An 18,360-nucleotide genomic window follows, 5' to 3' on the forward strand; every position below is an offset into this window, starting at 1 on the left:
CGAATTAATCAAGCATACATTACGAACAAAAGCAAATAAATCATGATTATTATATGTACAGTAAAAACACGCAAACGCAATGAGCCAAACACAGCTCACATACAAACACAACACTCACATACAAGGTCAGGTACGGCCAGAACCCCCAGGAGCGAGCGATATACGGTGAAAATGGGTAGCTTGTTTACTCTCTAGCAGCAAAATAGCCAAATGTCCTGTTTGAGTTCCTTTTTCCTCTGTGAGTTATCAAGCAATCGAAAGAGCGAGAGCGAGAAAGGAAGACATTCTACTCTTGTTGTTTCGTTTTTTTTTGGAATGGGATTGAAAATATTACATTTTTTTTAAACAATTGTTTTCAATTGTTCTACGCCGATTGTTGTTTGCTCCAACAATTCACCAACAATGGAAGTAGCGGAGTATCGAAATATGCTCCCGACTTCTTCCCCTATGCCCGATGCCCCTATTTATACGCATGCAGTGCACGAGAGTTTGTCAGTTAAAGTTTTGATTGACTGAGACCTTCAAACGATTCCATTTAAAGCTGTGATACGAAAACTCTTCTTTGTAAGCCTCCTCCCTCCTCCACCCCAGCCAAATTGCATCCGCCGCTCGTATAAGCAGGCGGATGCTTCCAGCTCACAGGTGTTCCGTTTCCCCGTGGATGACTGGGGGGGGAGACTCATCATCAATCCTGCCCACCGGTTCCACTCACAGGACCAGTGTTTTGCTCTGGTTCAACGTTGTTTTCATCATTGTTTTTTTTTATGATTTGCTTTATTTTGTTTTTTACTCTCTGGGGTAACTTTTTTCTCTCCCAAAAGTATCCCTTTCATCTCACCTGGCTTATGCTTTTGCACCCTTTTTATACTTTTGTCAAATCTTTGTTTTATGTTGCCTCATTCTCTCTCTAACACTTTTAAGTGGTGGTGTTTCAAAAAAAAAAAAAAAACAACAACAACATTGGTACTTTTGTTTAGCTTTTCGTTTGTTTTGTTTTTTTTACTTTCTTATGAGTTTTCATTTTCTTTTATCTTTTGCGACCAAAACTACTAAAATGTGACATCATATTACTTAAGTGTATTGGGTTTTGTAACGAGGAAGAATGTTTTAAGATTGTATTAGACAGCCCAAAGAATGAATCGAACCACAGGGTCAAAAAAGCACAGACACAGACGCTACTACAAACAAAGCAACTTGGAATAACAGGAAAAAAGTGGTGTAAACAAATGAACAAGTGAAGTAGTAGAATAAGAAGAAAACACACAAAAAACGATTACTCGAAACCGTAAATGACCAGTTACAGATACCAAAAACAACAGCAACAAAAAAGCAGGAATCAGAAGAAAAAAAAGAAAAAAAAAACTACAAAAACATTATGCAAAGGAAGATAGCAAGAGTGTCGTCCTAGGTAGGACGTTGTGGCGGCGCGCGATGTTCAAATCACATTCGATTCTACACAACACTTTCACGATTCTCGTAATATTACCCGGGCCCTCCCTTTTAGTTAATGCTTTAGTTTGTAACACAAAACGTTTTGTTTATTTAGCGTGAAAATCAATGTCTAATCATCCTATTCGTGTGTATTAACGTTTTTGTGAGTTTCGTTTGCAATTATGGTTAAGGGGATTTATCATCGAGTTTTATGATTTTTATTTTTATTTTTTCTTTACACATTACGATGCGTGTCAGTCTTTCCTTTTTTTTTTTAAACAGATATATTATTTTTTCCAACTATGATGGTACCCACTGTCTGTGCGCTATGGGGGTTTAAGATTTCTTAGTGCATAAATGTGAGGAGTGGTAAAAGAGGGCCAGCAGCGTGTGTTAGCGACACAGCATGGAGCTCTTTTAATAGCAAGTAATGATAGAGGAAGAAGAACGAGAGGTGTGTGCAATAGAATGTTCTTTAGTTTCCGTCATATACACTGCTACTCTATTACTACTACTAGTATACTATTACTACTACTCCTACTGCAAACAACTACCTACTCTGCCGCTTTTAATCTTATCCAATCTAATTATTTATCGATACCATCTGTGTAGTATAAGGTATTAGTGTTTATTTTGCTCTCCTCATCATTTCGAAGCCGAACACATTGGCGCTTGGGCTTTCCAAGGGAATATTGTTCTGAGGATTGACGCGAATGTGGAGAAGAAGAAATGTGCATGCGTGTGTGCGCGCGCGCGCGCGATAGAGTAACATTGATTGGTTTGATTTTTGTTTGTGTTTAATTTTCTTTTCTTTCTTTCCTTTCTCACTAATTTACAAGATGCTAGAGAGTGTGTGACTATTTATAGTAAAAAATATTATTATTTTTATTGCGAAATAAATCAATATATTTTATCCAGCAGCCCCTGTTTGCGTACGCTGGGGATGTTTGCAAGATTTTCTTTTATTATTATTTATAGCCCTAAATACACATACACACACAAACACACTGAAGTGTCCAATCTGGGACGTGCAGTAGTAACAAGCAATAGTGAAAAATAGAAAGCGAGCGAGAGCAGATGAGTGAGATTCGGGCAAGAAGAAGCAGCAAGAGGCATTACTAACTGATTCCTTACTAATAATATTGTAGTTTTTTGCAAGCAAAAGCCCAAGCATCACAGCTGTGTGTACACAAGTGAGCTGCGGGGGGGCAACCGTCCCCCGCACCATAACTTCCAGCACAATATAAGTCACGAATTTAAAATGAGTGTGAACATGTTCAAAATAGCACTGGAAATGCATGGGTCAGAAATATGCAGTGGAGAAAGTTTGCAACGAACCACACACCACCGTCGTATTTGGAGCGGTTCATACAGAATAGAGAGAGTGAGAGAGAGAGAGAGTTTGGTTTGGGTTTTTGTACAATTTTCTTCTAAAAATCCGTTTCCGTTCCATTTTTTCAGTTCCGATGTTCTTCTACTGTGTAAATAATTATAAATTATTATAAACCCAACAGCCCAACAATCCAAATAGCTCGATGGTGGGATGGGGGAGAATAATCAAACTCTAAGCTGGCAAAAAAAGGCAAACATACAACACACAACCCACACAGCCCACAGAAAACAAGAAAAAATACAGCAAAACGCCAGGGGAAAAGAAATAATACACCTTCATATATATCATAATAGAGCAGCAGCAAAACAACAGAAACAAAGAGAAAAATAGAGCGAATAGGTGTGGCGACGAGGAGTCCCTGATAACCTGGCAAGAGAAGCAGCCGATTAAAGAAAAAAAAGGAAAAAAGGGGAGAAAAGCAAACAACAGAACAAAAATAAAAATCTTATTATTTAAGTACGTATTCGTTTTTGATTTCCTTTCTTATCATCAAACGTTTTCGGTTTGTTCTTGGTCCTGATTCGGTTTTCTCTCTTCGGTTTTTCGTCTGTTGTGGTATTTAAAAATTTTACACACACACTTAACATTACATACATATATTAGACACACACACACGCATACACATAGCACACATTGTTTGTATTAGTAGTTTTTCAAACAACTAGTACAATGTACAAGCGAAGACAATTCCTTTTACGATCATCAACACTCGATCATCGACATGAACGATCGCTCCATTTGGTAGGACGAAATGAAGGATGAGGGCCAAGTGCTGCTGTTGCCTGTCGTTCAAAATTAGGACACGCACAACCCGTACAACCCAAACCAGCTACACAAACACAGATACGTGCAGGCAGCGACATTCAAAGGACATAAACGACACACCGACACTGAACAAGCGGAAGGTGTATACAAGCAGACCAAAACACCCTCTCTTCTAGTGTTTCTTGTTTTTTCCATTGTTGGCACCCAGTTTGGTTTTTGTTTTTGGTTTGGTGAGTCGTACTAAACAGCACCGATCCGTGTGTGTGTCCGTCTTTCAATGTTTTGTGAACGTTTGGCATACACACACAGCTCCAAACTGCTCTGGGGCCAGCCCCAGCTCCAACCACTTGTGTGCACTTGCAATCAAAGTTTGTGTGTTTGTGTGCGTGTGTGTGTGTGTGTGTGTGTATGTGTGCGTGTGCGTATATGTGTGTGACAGAGAGTGTGTGTTTCCTTCTTATGTTTGGGCAACTGCGTGGCCTTCCCATTTGGGCTCTCTTTCCTATCATCACACGCGCGCGAACATTTCACATGATTTTCCGTTCGATTGTTTCCATTGTTTCGTTCTCCATTCTCTGCGCTGCTAAAAAATGCTTTGAGACTATTGTTTCACCTGTTTAAACCCCGTGGTTTTCTTTTTGCCTTCTTGTCTCGAATCGTGTGTGTGTGTGTGTGTGTGCGTCCTCTATTGGGGTGTGCTCCGTGTCGAAGCGTGTCTTATGTTTCTTCGGTTCACTCACATACAAACACATACACACACACGCTCCCCGAACTACTACCCCCTGGTCCCTGGTCGGCTGGTTAGTCTGTCTTCAAATTGATCTGAACCGCCATCACCACCAAAAAATGTAAATTAAAAAACATAATAAGAAACAAAAATGCCTCCATCTCCGTCCCCCACTATGCCATCCAACAATCCGCGGCCATGTTGTTTCCGGTACAAAGAGTTATTCGTTCGTTCGTTCGTTCGTTCGTTCCTTCGATTTGCGCTCTCATTTCATTTGGTCTTTTGGGTTCCATTTGTTGTGTCTGTTTCGGTTGTATTTGTGGGTAAGTAAGTACTGTTATTCTTTCTCTTACTTTCAATTCCATTTTATTCTGCTTTGCAAAATATGTATGATATTCATGATTGTATGTGTTGTTATTTTTTAATGAAGCATATCAAATATATAAATATTGTTTTATTTATTGTATTTTGTAAAAGTAAGAACAAAACACACCATCTTCAAACCTCTAGCACCAACATAAACTCTCTCTCACACACACACACAAACACTCCCTCCCCCTCCCTCCCAGATACGACAGATAACAAGTGAATAGGGGAAAAAGAGAAGATTATACTAGGAATAGAAAATGACACCACACAAAGTGAAAACTCGCCATCATCCTCACACACATGCATAGTCAACAAGGCACTAAAGCGAAACACTACAAAGAAATTACAAAAAAAAAAACAAAAACAAACAAACAAACAAACTCACAATGTAATCAAGCAAGTAGTAAATTTCGTTTCTTCCAAGAATAGAACACAAACAAGAGCAAACAACGCATTTTCACAACATCACTACTTTTCCACACAGAACACCACCACCTGCTTGTTTTGTATCGTTGGGCATACACGTTTCGTACCAGAGCTAGTTTTAGTAGTTTCTTTACTGTACACTTTGTTTGTGTTTTCAAAAACTGTATCGTTTAGTGCAAATTGTATGATTTTTTTCTCGGTTTATCGCTATTTCGAAAGCATTCAAAGCAAGCAGAGAAACTATTTTATGGTACGATTTAATAATGTTTTTGTTTTTGTTAGTAGCTTATAATCGCTTGATTGTTTATCGTATTTGTTAGTACTTTCTATTATTGTTCAAAACATTGCCTCGAGCATCATATTTGATCAAATCTCAGTCATTTGTTTCCCGATTTCCTTCTCTTCACTTACGACGCGCGAAAGCAACGCATGCCGCGCCCAGCCCTCAGTTCAATCCCTCAGAGCAAAATCATTCCATCCATCCCAAAAAAGAGCAACATTTTGCATCCTGCAACTTGCTTTGTCAGTTTCAGTGTTTCAGTGCAGCTATATATTATTAGTTTCAACCAAGTAACGCCTCACTTACTCTTCCTTCCTTTTTTACACTCGGTGTGTGTGTGTGTGTATGCGTGAGAGTATGTGTGCGTGTGAGAGTTGTTCGTTTGTTTTTTCATGTTCTTACTACCTAGTTTCACTGTCATTTACTTCTTTTGTTCACGTTTACTATTTACACCATTCTAATCTAGTCACAATTATTGTTACTCTTACTTACTGTATTGCTCTTTCATTTACCATTACGGTCATACGTTGTTAGCTGTGTACTTATTGTCGTCATTATTGTTCCATATATCTATATTATGTTTCTCTGCCATCGACTGGACTACTGGCCACAGTATAGCAGAGTGCAGCCCTACAATGCTTGCCGTTGCCGCTGCTCTCTATTATCTTCTTTTCAGTTCAGTTTTTGCTGCGAAAGTTATTTGATTTTAGCAGTTTCTTTCTTTGTTTTTTTTTGCAAGTGCAGTTTTATACCACCCTAAGTCTGTCTCATTTTCAAAATCAGATAATTTGTTTGTTTGTTTCTTGTTGTTGTTGTTGTTGTTTTCTTTTCACTTTATTTTCAGCAGCCAGTTCAGCCGTTCAAGCGATTTTGTGAAAAGGAGTTGTTCAAAACAGAGAGGCGACGGCTTTAGTACATACCAAAGAAAATAGGGATGTAATGCAGTCAAAATCGAGGATTGTGGCGAGCATGCATGTATGCATTTAAGCTAGCAGGGCATAGTTTGTACGCTAAATTTTTGCAATTTCCCTTTTTAAACACATTTCCATTCGTTAGTTGTTCCAAATTTTGAAGTGAAAAAAGAAGTGTTCTTGTATCAGACTTGTTAAACAGTTTTTACAGCAGTTTTAGTAAAGGAAAAAAGCGGTGCTATTGTTACAGATTTTCAAAGTTAGGAGGCAAAGTTGCGTACGAAATGTGTTATCTTTATCCAAAACTCTTTGCCTGATTGTAGACAATCGTTTGTGTTTGTTTTTTTATGTTTAATTGTTTGTACAGTGATTGTCTCCTTCTATCGATCAACACAGTGAGCCCTATTTTTGGTTTGTGTTAGTTTTCATCATTGGCTCCAGTGGCTGTGAAAAAGTCGTCAGAAGAGTTAACTTTCGTTTGTAACACAACACACAACGGTTTGTTTTGCAAGCGAACAAATGCCAAACGATTAAAACCGCAGGTTGCTGCACTCACCCCCTTTTTGGACGTCCGTAAAAAAAGGCCAGCCAAATGTTTGAAAAACAAAGACTGATTACCAATTATATGATAGCCGCGTATATAGATAGCTAAAAGCAACTGTTGTAGCGGCACGAAAGTGCTGCCACAGGCACGTGAGAATCATTATACATAGACAAAAGGATGTAAACCATATCTCACCGATAGTACAAACGTACAACAGAAATGGGAGGAAAAAATCGTGTTTATTCGTGAAGAGCGAGAGCAAAAACCGTAATGCCAAAACTCTGTATCATAGCAAGTAAAAACAAAAAGAAGTATGAAATATGAACGTTTTGTAGTCGTTTGTTTTATTGTGGTGCGACATACAGCCAACAAGTAATGTTGAGTAGAAAGAAAATTCTAACATACATACTACGAAAATGAGCGGTTAGTTGTGGAAATGAGGAAAGAAATGCTGTGCAAAAGCAGGGCGCCGGCACCAGAAGCACCAGATTGGAAATGTGAAATAAATATCAATCAAACATCAACGCCGCACGCAATCTTTACCGCTTCAAATTGACTTTTCCTCCTATAAATAGCTTTTCCGGCGTGGTTTCATACCCGGCCTGGCCCGACAAAGGCAACGCATCAGTCGAGCAAAGCAGCAAAAGCACCAACAACAACAACAAAAAACAACGTCGTCCTCGCTTCTTTGGGTGTGGCTGGCTCTGGTCCTGATGCCTATCTACCACACACACATACAAACACAAGGAAGCAGCTCTTGCACCCACACACATACTAGTTTTGTCTGTGTGAGTGTGTGAGTACTGCGAGAAGTAGCTAGAAAATCGAAATTTTCCAATTTCCCGGGCTTGGCAAAAGCAGCACCGGCACCGAAAAGGACCTCGCGCGAGGACGCAAACTGCGCATGAACAAACCCGGGCAAACGGGCCCTCCTTGTCGTGGTGTGTGTGTGTGTGCACGCGGCTTGCCGGCACTCCTTGGAGGGCGTGGGCGAACGGATGGGAGTCGGAAAATCGATATTCACGCGGCCACCTTGCGACCGGTTTCTGCAAGGAGGGTTTTGTGGAAAGCCCGGGCGATTCATTCCACACAAAATGGCAGAATCCGAGAACATGATGAAGCTGATGTCGAGATAAAACGCTGCACACAGGAAAAATGGGATGCTTATAGTCGATTTCAGCGATAAATCCTAGCCATTGCAATTAGCATCTGATAATTATTTATTTAATTATTTATTTTTTAAATTTAATTAATGATTATGTCTCCGCTTTATTGTCGACTTATGTCGAAGTGTATCTCCTTTATTGCAAATAATTATGGAAAATACTAAATTGTTATTTGATATTTCTTTAAACGACATTTCTTTAAAGACAAAGAGTAGTGATAATACTACCCTGACAGAAATATACAGTAAAACCTAAGATCCCAGTAGCGGCGAGAAGCAACTATGCGACCAGAGGAAATATTTAATATAATTTACTGCTTTACACAATTTATCTGAAGTTTTCCACAAAACGTGCAGCTTTCTACGTTATTGTGCGTAACAGATACATAGTACAGTTCCTCAGCAAAAGCAGCATCTGTACGATGCTATTGTGAGATGATGATTTGTTTTCTTTAATGCCGTTTTATTCTCCCACCAAAAATTAAAAGGTCCATGAACAGCATCAGCCAGGATGTGGCCTCGCGCCTCGTTTAGCATAGGCCGTACCCAGTACGGGTTTCAACTACTAAAAGCAATCGTGTCCCAGTGGGCAGCCTCTCAAACGAACCAGGATAATGCGAACCTGGGCTAAAGAAACCGCTTTAAAAAATGAACACAAAATCTAATTAGTAACAGACGCATGCGCCCAACTGTGTGCTGTGTGCCTGCCCTAAACAGAAGCACAACACGGTGCCATTTAAAATAAAAAAAAGCGGGATCGTACATCGAGATCCCCGAGAGGTTTCTTCCATTTGGTTTTGTTATGTTTTTTGCTGCATCCACGCATCTGTTCCCGTCGATCGAAAGTACACACAGCCACACACAGCTCTACAAACACCGAGCGGCCTCTGGATCGGCGATCCGTGCGTGTGCACGTGTGGCACGGCAGCAAGAGAGAGGAAGCAAGGATATGGTTCTGTGCCCTGTGTTTTGGTGGCAGAGGCGAGGGGGTTTGTGCGTTCAACGAACCCTTGAGCGCTTCCACCATCCGCCGGTTCCGAGCCGACGTTCAGCGTGCGGGGAAACCTGTTCGCTTAGAACAGAGGGAAGAAAGAAAGTACGAGGGGGTTGTGGACGATAGCGCAGACAGAAACATGCCGGGGGGATGAATAAAGGACATTGCGAGGGGCTGAACCGAACATGGCGAGATGAAACAATAACCCTCTAACAGCGTAAGGACGAAACAACTTCCCCCGCCGTTGTGTCAAAGCGAGTCGAATGATGGAAGGAGCAAGATACTGAAGTTGTATGAATTTTCGAAGAATTTCTGGAAAAAAGAGTTCAATTCCCCAGTTCATGGTAGACACAGAAAAAAGCTGGATAATCTGAATCTGACAAGGGATTAGATATTCCATACACACACAAAAAAAAAGAAATTCTTTGTCCGAACGTTCATTACAACATATCAGCAAATTAAGGTAGAAATGAGGTCTAGGACCTTACAGCAATATTACCTTACAGCATTTTAATTCATTTTCCAAAATAATTCTATTGAATTTCTATCCTTCATGTGCACAGTTTCAGGAGGATGTGCTCGAACTGAACCTTTACAATTCAAACCATATCAACCACGCTCATTCTCAGCACCATCCAAGGGTTAATGAGGGACACATTTAAAAGGACGAGCGAAGGACTCATCCATCCCGATGCGGCGACAAGCAAAAGGTATAGAATTAAAAGCAAACTCAAACGAAAAACGAAAACAAAAAACAGCCCCGAAACGGGAAAAGGGTTGAGTGCTGCTGCTATTTCTACCCCGCTGGAAAACAAAAAGCATTTCCCAAAACTTGTTCCTGCTGTACGTGCGGTAGCAGCAAATGGGACCTGAAACATTCACCAGACTCGGTGGTGGCGTTTCCTACTTCAATATGCGCGGTTTCCTACATTCGAAGGATCAAACATATAATGCCACCCGAGGGGAGGAAAGCGAGGAGTAGAAAAGAATGCTGCTATCGAGTAGCATTAATACATACACATATGCACATATGCAAACTCGTGCACACTGCAGTGTGGCTGCGGGCGGGTAGAAGGGGGATGGAACATACAAAATGCAAGTGAAAATTTCGTTTTTGTTTTACATATCCATTTCGATTCCGCCGTAACTGTTATTACAGCTGACTCGCTGACGATGCCGCCGCGCTGTGGGCTGGCCGAATTCCATTTGCATTTCCACTGGACCGTGTGTGCTGGGTAGTCATTAAAACGGACCCTTGTTGTCCGTCCGTCTGTCCTTATCGTGCCGCGACGACGACAACAAAAAGCAAGGGTGGAAATAGAGGGAAACCCAAAAACTGAATCGAAACGGGTAGGCCATTTAATTTTTGCTCTCGTTATAGAGGTCCTGCGAGACACACACACACATGCACCATGTGCCTTTTAGACCTTATGGGTTTTTTTTTTGGCACGGCACACCATTGTGTGGTGCGCACAGATATAACACCTTTTTTCGCCTCGTGCATATATCATATGCAAGAACAATATAATGCACCAACGGAACCGGCGGAACGGGCCCCTTTCAGCTGGAAGGCTTTTGAGCCAGATTGAGCACTCCAGCACGTACTGCTAGCACAGAGCTAGGAATAGGAGCTATTGTTTTTTGTTTTAAAGAGCGCCTCGTACGATGCACTTAAGATGGCATAAACAATGTAAACTGAAATGGAACTCAGAGCAGCTACTTTCTAGTGTGAAATTCGAGTGCTTCACAAATAGAGTAGTGTATGCTGCTGGTGCTGCTGCTGCTGCCTTCTCAGTTCAAGTAGACACCATCCTCCCGAGGCGTAGTCAAATGTGAGGGGACTTTGCGTTTGTGTTTCTTCCCCTCTAGGTCCTTAGGAGCGTAGTTGTTCCGCGTTAGCACACATCTCCCTGGTGCAGCGATGGACGAAGGTTTTGCAAATCTCGTCCTGCCGTTTTTTTGTGTACGTGTGCTTCCTTTTAGCTTTTGATAAGGATAATGTTGTGCGCACGCGCAGCACTGACAAGGGAACGCAAACACACACACTGGCACTGGGGTGTGGGATACTCGTTCTTCAATGGTTTCTTGTTCTTCTGAAGGGAAATGGACGCACCTAAGATCGAAAAAGGAGGTTCGCAAACAAAGCGGATGCCCCTATAGCCGTGTGGGGGGGAAGACTCAGCTCCGATTTGGTTGTATGCTCTTCGGCCTGGGAACGTTCTAAGGTTTTTGTTTTTTGGTTCGAAAGGCTTGGTTAGATCAATAAAATTATCATACCAATTTTGAGGTTTTTTTTTCTTCAATGTAATGGAAACTCGTCTCGCACAGTAAAATTCAAACCTTAACGAGATGGCGAAGAGTTTCCTGCTGATCAATGGAGTAGCGAAAGGGTTGGAGTAACAGGATGTGGCCCGGTTCATCAGCTCCGGAAAACAGAGTGAACATTGCACACGTCCGGGGAGAGATACTTGCTAGACAAAGAGAGGGAGTAAACCGTTGGTCTAAGCGTGTAAGCCATCCACCCGGCAGGAAATAGGATACGGGTTTCCGAGCCACGCTCTGTGTGCGCTCTCTATTGTTGTGATCGTTCCATGCTGATTGAATCGCTACGCCAGTTTGAATGCATATACCGGATGGACCGTAGGCACACCGGCGCGAACACATGCCAGGATTGTGTGCACACACTAATCAACAGGATGCAAGTGACGAACCGTTTCGAAAGAGCGTGTGAAGGAAGCGCATCGATCAATGGTTTTGCAGCTATCGGTTACAAAGCGCATACATGAGATAGTTATGCTTGATATGACTAGTAGCGCTGGGGGAAACGGTCTAATACAATTTTAAATTTTACGGTCCTGTATGAATAAACAGAAATTATGAATAGTAGTTTAAGAAGGATCTTCCTCAAATGGTTGCACTACAATTTATTCAATTGGAGTTCGAAACAGTGGATATTCACTCGTCTTTGGACGTCTTTCTCTGGTTCAGTTCATCGAACAGGTTCTAAGGACTTATTGTCTCCGTATTACGCTCTATTCTGTAAAGTGTCTGGATGGATCATGGGTTCAATCCCCAAATAGACCGCGCCGCCATACGTAGGACTGACTATCCTGCTATGGGGGGGAATCAATTAGTCACTGAAAGCCAAGCCCACAAGTGGGTACAAGCAGGCCTTGACCGACATCGGTTGTTGAGCCAAAGAAGAAGAAGAAGTCTGGATGGATTCAATAGCAACAACAGCACTTCCAAAATGGCTTCTGTCCCTATAATACAGGGTTTCTGAGTCACTTTCGAATATGCACATCATTATGTACCGCCTCCAAGAAGCTCTTTCAACAGCTGCCAAATGGAGTATTTACATCATAATAAACTTACATTTGATTTTCAACATACCACAATACCATTTTGAAATCAATGTAAAATGTTGAATACTTTGGAAATGTTCTCGGAAAATCCTGTAAGACATTACCAGTACCCGTTCCCTTTCCAGGAAGATGGGACCGAACGTCAAAACTGTGTCTGTAAAGAGTGTGAATACTCATCGCGTGTTGAAAAAGTACACAGTTTTCAAGCCAAAAAAATGTAAAATTTAATTCAAAATTCATCTCTGCTAATGACATCATGCTAACGTTTGCATTAAAAAAATGAGCTAAAATTGCCAATTTTTCATGAACTTATCTTCACCCACACTAACGAAACGTTAATTGCACTTTCAATATAGTATGCCACGAGTCAGCAGACAAAATTCGACACCTCGATCAGTCGAACTCTAACCGTGATGGCCAAACCAGTGAGGCAACTTCTTTTATAAGCGTGCGCGTTCAAGGAACGAACACCCCGTAGCGTTTAAAACGGACTCAGTGCGGCAATATTTCCCAAAATATTTTTAATTTCGAAACAAAATGGAACTTCAACGTCTGCTCTCTATAGAAACAAACAAATTAGACCGGTAGGTTTATAAGACGTACACAAAGTCTTGTAAACCTACCGGTTTCTGTATCTACAACATATGTTGTCTAGCACTATTAGACAACAATCAGTGCATCGAAAGAAAGCCCAGCTCCGAATGGCGGACGTCCCTGAGCGACAAGAACCTCCAAAGGATGCTGAAAATGAAACCCGAGGGAAAAATAGGTACACTGGTGGACATAAAAATAGGAAAAAAATTTTGGATGTGGAATAAAGGATGTGCAAGTTCTACCGTGGCCTGCGTTGAGTCCTGACCTCAACCCGATTGAAAATCTGTGGTCAACTCGCAAGCATCAGCTAAAGAACCAGCCTGCACGTTCAGCCGATGATCTATGGACACGCTGCAAGGTTATGTGGAAACGCATACCCAGAAGCGAATGCCGTAAGCTCATCGGCGATATGGCCAAACGCTGTCAGGAAGTGATAGCGATTAACGGTCACCACATTGACCGTTAGAATGTGTTTTCGCTCTGTGGAACACCGCAACACCTCCTCCCAACAACCTCTTAAACAGTCCTTTTCAGGGCTACCAAATATTTCTGACAAGAACTATGTCTTTCGGTCACAGAAAAAAGTTCCTATTTTTATGTCCACCAGTGTACATCGCTGCATTCGCTTGCCCAGGAGGTCGATGCAACTATAAGACGCCCTAGTCTGAGAACTGGTCCAACATCCCCCAACTGTTTTCTGGACATATATGGTGCAAATGCTCCAACAATTTTGTTGTGAAAATTTAGGAGGAAATAATAGAAATCTAACGATGACCTTAAAATATACCCATGTTTAAATAATTATGCTTCAAAGGATGTTCATTGGAAAGAAATTATCTCGCTTGGTTTGGTTGTTCTACAGCCAGCCGAGAGAAAAGTCTTTGTTTATGCAAACGGTAATTCTGCACCAACACCCTAAAACTTCTGCGCCCATTCTAATGGTAAACCAACAAAAAAAAACACATTTAAAGCGACTTGATTTACTGTACTGAATGAGGATCTTTCGTGCACAAAGTGCACGAAACCGTGGGGGCCCGGTCGGTAGAGGCCCCTGTCATCCTGCCGCGCCGCCTTGACATGTGTAGACGGAAAACTGTAAAACATTACATTACTGCCCGTTGCGGATAACAATCTCGTTTGAACAGCGTTTTATTTTTTGTTCATTCGCTACTCCATTTTCCCTGCACTCTGCGAGACCGAGACGTGAGTGTCCTTTTAATAGGCAGTCCAGAGGCTAGGGTGGAGAGATTGTTCCCGAGGGTGTGTGTGTGTGTGGAATGGAATGTGACGCGCGTGGCTACGTCCAACCACGCCGTCCTAATCAACATTTTAGCAGCAGTACACACGCACACACACACACATACACCGATACACACAGTATGGCACAGGAGCAAAGGATCACCCTCGGGCACCCTCACCGGCTGGCGCTTTGCAAGCGTGTGTAGAAGGGAAAATACACGTTTACGTGTATGCGTTGCGCTGTATGACGGAGCACAATTGATTAAATGGCAAAATGTCTACGTACAACGAAGGGGGGGAAAGGGGGATAGAGAATGGGCAGGGGACATGGTTGCAAAGCATGATTTTGATTTTTATGTACACGAGCAAATGCAACGCGGAACGTTCCACGGGTGTAGGTGACATGTGTGTGCGTGTGTGTGTCTGTTTGAGCATATGTTAGGGTCTTTTAGGCAATTTTTGGAAGTAATCGTTTAGCTCATATAAAACCTAGTGTCCAATGCTATAAAAGAGGAATTCTTTGTACTGCTAGATGTAGCAAATTTCCCAAAATATTTTTAATTTCCAAACAAAATGGAACTTCAACGTCTGCTCTCTATAGAAACAAACAAATTAGACAAACTCCCTCTCAACGGTGCAATAAATCTAACACCGAACGATGCAATTGCACTTCAAAAATACTTTTAGAAATTGCTGGAAATTGCAACCATCAAGCTGGCGTGGGGAAGTACTGTGAAAGGACACCATTGCCACGGTAACCAACAACTCGTGCAACGCGCACGCTTCCTTACAAGCGCTTTCCATTCGCACTGGAAATTGCGTGTTTGCATGCATGGCTCTTGTGGTGTTTCAAGTCGGGGACGAACCAAGGAGGGGGTGGGGAATGCTGAAAGGACACACCACACCAGGGCACTACAGCCAAACGGTGCCAAAGCATGCAACGGGACCGAAAAAGCGTGTTAAAAATTTGGGAAAATGTCAAGCCTGCCACCACACTACGGGAACTACTTCAATTATTCGCCCTCCGCCCAAAACAGTACAGCAGTAGCGGGGGGGGATGGGGTGGAATGAAAATTTTGAATTTTAAATTAACGAACTACAGCACAGAAAAAGCAACAACAACAACCAAAAAAAAAGGGAAAAGAAACCCATAAGTGCACCATCGCGTTGATTAGTTTGAGTAGTCGCGCTTTGAAATGAGGCATGACGTGGCTTGACGTGGCGTATAAAGTTTCCCAATTTCAGTTTTCCATCAGCTAGCGTCAATCTCCTTGCTGCCCGTTGTTGCTTGTCTTTGCTGAACAACGACACAACTCCGAAGGACACGGACACACACCCGACCCGGGGGCATATTTAGTTACGCACGTTGCGCTGGCTGGCCATTTCATCATGCATTAGAGAGTTTCGCCCTTTCTCTCTAATCTCTGCCGGTGCACCACTAAAACAAGCTAGGGTACGAGGGGGGTTAGCCCACCAGCAATGTGGTTCATGCATGCAAAGGATACGCGCGCGCGTGCTGATCTGCGTGCGTTCAGTGTATCTCGTTAGAATAAAAAGGCCACTAATCATAACCGACGGCACAAGCCGGCTGGAGTGTGCTCTAGACTTTTTGACCACGAGCCACCACGCCGGGGCCGCTGGACAACTTCACATTCAGCGCGGGGACAGCCCGGAAGCACGCAAGAAAAGCTGCCTCGCATTATACACGATCAGCGATTGTTGGGTGGAAAGCGGCAAATTTGCATGTACAATTTATGGCAGTCTGTCCGTTTTGCATGGAGGCAAAAGTAAAGTGGCCAAGAAACAGCAGGGGTTCCAACACTCTAATTATTACCGTTTGCTCTGGACAATGGAAGAGGAAATATTGTATATGCGGTCGTTGGTGGGGCATGGTACATTATATGCTATATGACATTTATTTTACGTCTAATCGGAAAGAATAAATTACATATATGTAAGAATCCGTTAGGCTACATACAGCATACAGAAGAAAACAGTCTCTTTTGAACAATAGTTCCACAAAATTCATAAAAATAAAAGTCAAAGAGAACTAAAGATACATTGTCTTAAGTCTCGGGCCATATAACGGCCAAATTTGTTGACAGGTTTAACTTGTGGACAAAAAGGTGTATGGAATTAATCTTATGAAATCTAATTCACCCTTAAACAACTATTTTGAATCAAGCTACTCTTTCAATTACAAAAACGAAAACAAAATAAATATCCCAAAAGAACAAGGTCATTCTAACAAATTAAATTTTTACAAAACTAAACAGGCTATCTCACACTACACAAATCCTCTGAAGTGCTATCAATTTGAGTGAGCCAATAATGTGGGTGCTATATACATTTTTAGGAGCAATCACTCATCAATCGTAAAAACATTAATCGTAACGTAATTATTTAATCAGTCGTAAAAAAAATAGCGACGAAAGATTCCACTAGGACCAAAGTCACTATAAACTATCAGCCAGCCCAGCCAGGCAGCTGTAAATAGCTAAAAATTAGAACAATATTATAATTTAATTAATCATCCGAAGAATATTGCAGTACAAAATGACAGCAAAAGTAAATCAACCAAAGCTGCAACTGTAGAATCGTCATAGAAAAAAAGCGTCTACAGTTTACCCTTTTCCCGCCGTGCTATCATACAGTGCAAGCAACAACCACAATAAAAAAAAATTGCCATCGCACAGAGGACACCTCGTTCTAGCTGTCGACACATCATTATTCGAAGTAAAAGCACGTTTATTTCCAATCGAACCCATCGCACCCGGGGCTCACCAGGCAGGAAGAAGAATGCAAATAGGAAACCTATTTCTCGCCCCAAGAGTCAACGCGTATCATCGAAACAGACGAAACACGATGGTTGTATTCAACCCAAAGCCCCTGATTCGCACAAACAACGCGAATTCGTATCCGTACCGTAGGGTGAGAGGATGGCTTTCCGCGCTCTCCCTTCTTCACCACTCCCGCGGGAAGGTACGAGTTTGAATGAATGGAAAAATGAATTTTGATCCTGGCCATAAACCAGCGTATTAATGAGATACGTCCGCGCGCGCGATGGCTTTTAAAAAGACGAACCAGGAATCGCAAACACAGCACGGGATCTGGAAGGCTACAAATAATGACGAAAGGAAGGTACGAAAGGAACGGAGGGCAACGAAAACGTACATACCAAATCCAACCAAAACTACGCAACGAAAGCGAGAGGGTGCATAGAAAACCATTACGCTTGCATAAGGAGATTAAGCTTTATGATTTTTTGTTGTCTGTTGCTGTTGCTGCACCATTGCCTCATCCCCCGAACGACGAGCAGCAGGTATGGCAGGGATGCACAGGACGTAACAGACAGGCTTTGTGGATGTAAATCCGGGGCGCATCCAAGCAGGCAGAGCACACACACACACACGGAGAGCATAGACTCGAGCGACATCGAATTGGCGTGGTTAATGTTCGATCCCGTAGCGTGTATCCTTTTTTTGTTGTTGTTGCAGGGATCGTTCGCCGTCTAGCAACAACAATCGCACAGCAACAAAACCCCTTCCAATCGCTCACCGGTGCAGCAGTGGCGCACATGTGATGTGGCGCTGCTGCACCCTCTGCTGTCTCCTGCATTATTACATTCGATGCGCCGACGACGACGACGACGAAAAGGACGAATTCATCGCGTTTTGGGGTGCGGGATTGCGCGCAGCATCGGCCGAGGGTGAGATTATGATCGGCGGTGCGTGTGCATAAAACAAACGCACACACACACACACACACACACACACACACTGTCGGCGCGATGAAATTGAAAATGATCCATAGCAGAGCGCACGGTGATGAGGATCGGGCACGTTTGTTGTTGACGGTCGTTGTGACGTAGAACCAAAAAAAAAAAAGAAAAAAGGGCGAAATATTTCGTACCGGGAACGGGCCCGGGCACATGGCACCGGAAGAGGTCAATGCTCTCGCGGGCAGGAATGGTGAACCGCACCGTAAAAAGGACGAGGGTGACGATTTGGCTGGCTCGGGCTTTTCGGGAGATAAAACGTGTGCAATAGCATCCTCTCGCTCGCAAAAGGGAAGGGACACGGTAGAGCCTACACGCACACCACAAACACGAACACGTATACCGTGCCGTGCGGGGCAGGATATATTTGTCGGCGAAC

General features: G+C 42.5%; 1 protein-coding gene across 1 annotated transcript in view; it reads right to left on the reverse strand.

Annotated features, from left to right (window-relative positions):
• The window catches only part of LOC120903313 (40S ribosomal protein S12, mitochondrial), a 60,709-nt gene that overhangs the window by 41,710 nt on the left and 639 nt on the right, over nucleotides 1–18,360 (reverse strand). The gene's annotated exons all lie outside the window — the stretch shown is intronic.

Source organism: Anopheles arabiensis, chromosome 2 (genome assembly GCF_016920715.1).
Source record: "Anopheles arabiensis isolate DONGOLA chromosome 2, AaraD3, whole genome shotgun sequence".
Taxonomy (NCBI): domain Eukaryota; kingdom Metazoa; phylum Arthropoda; class Insecta; order Diptera; family Culicidae; genus Anopheles; species Anopheles arabiensis.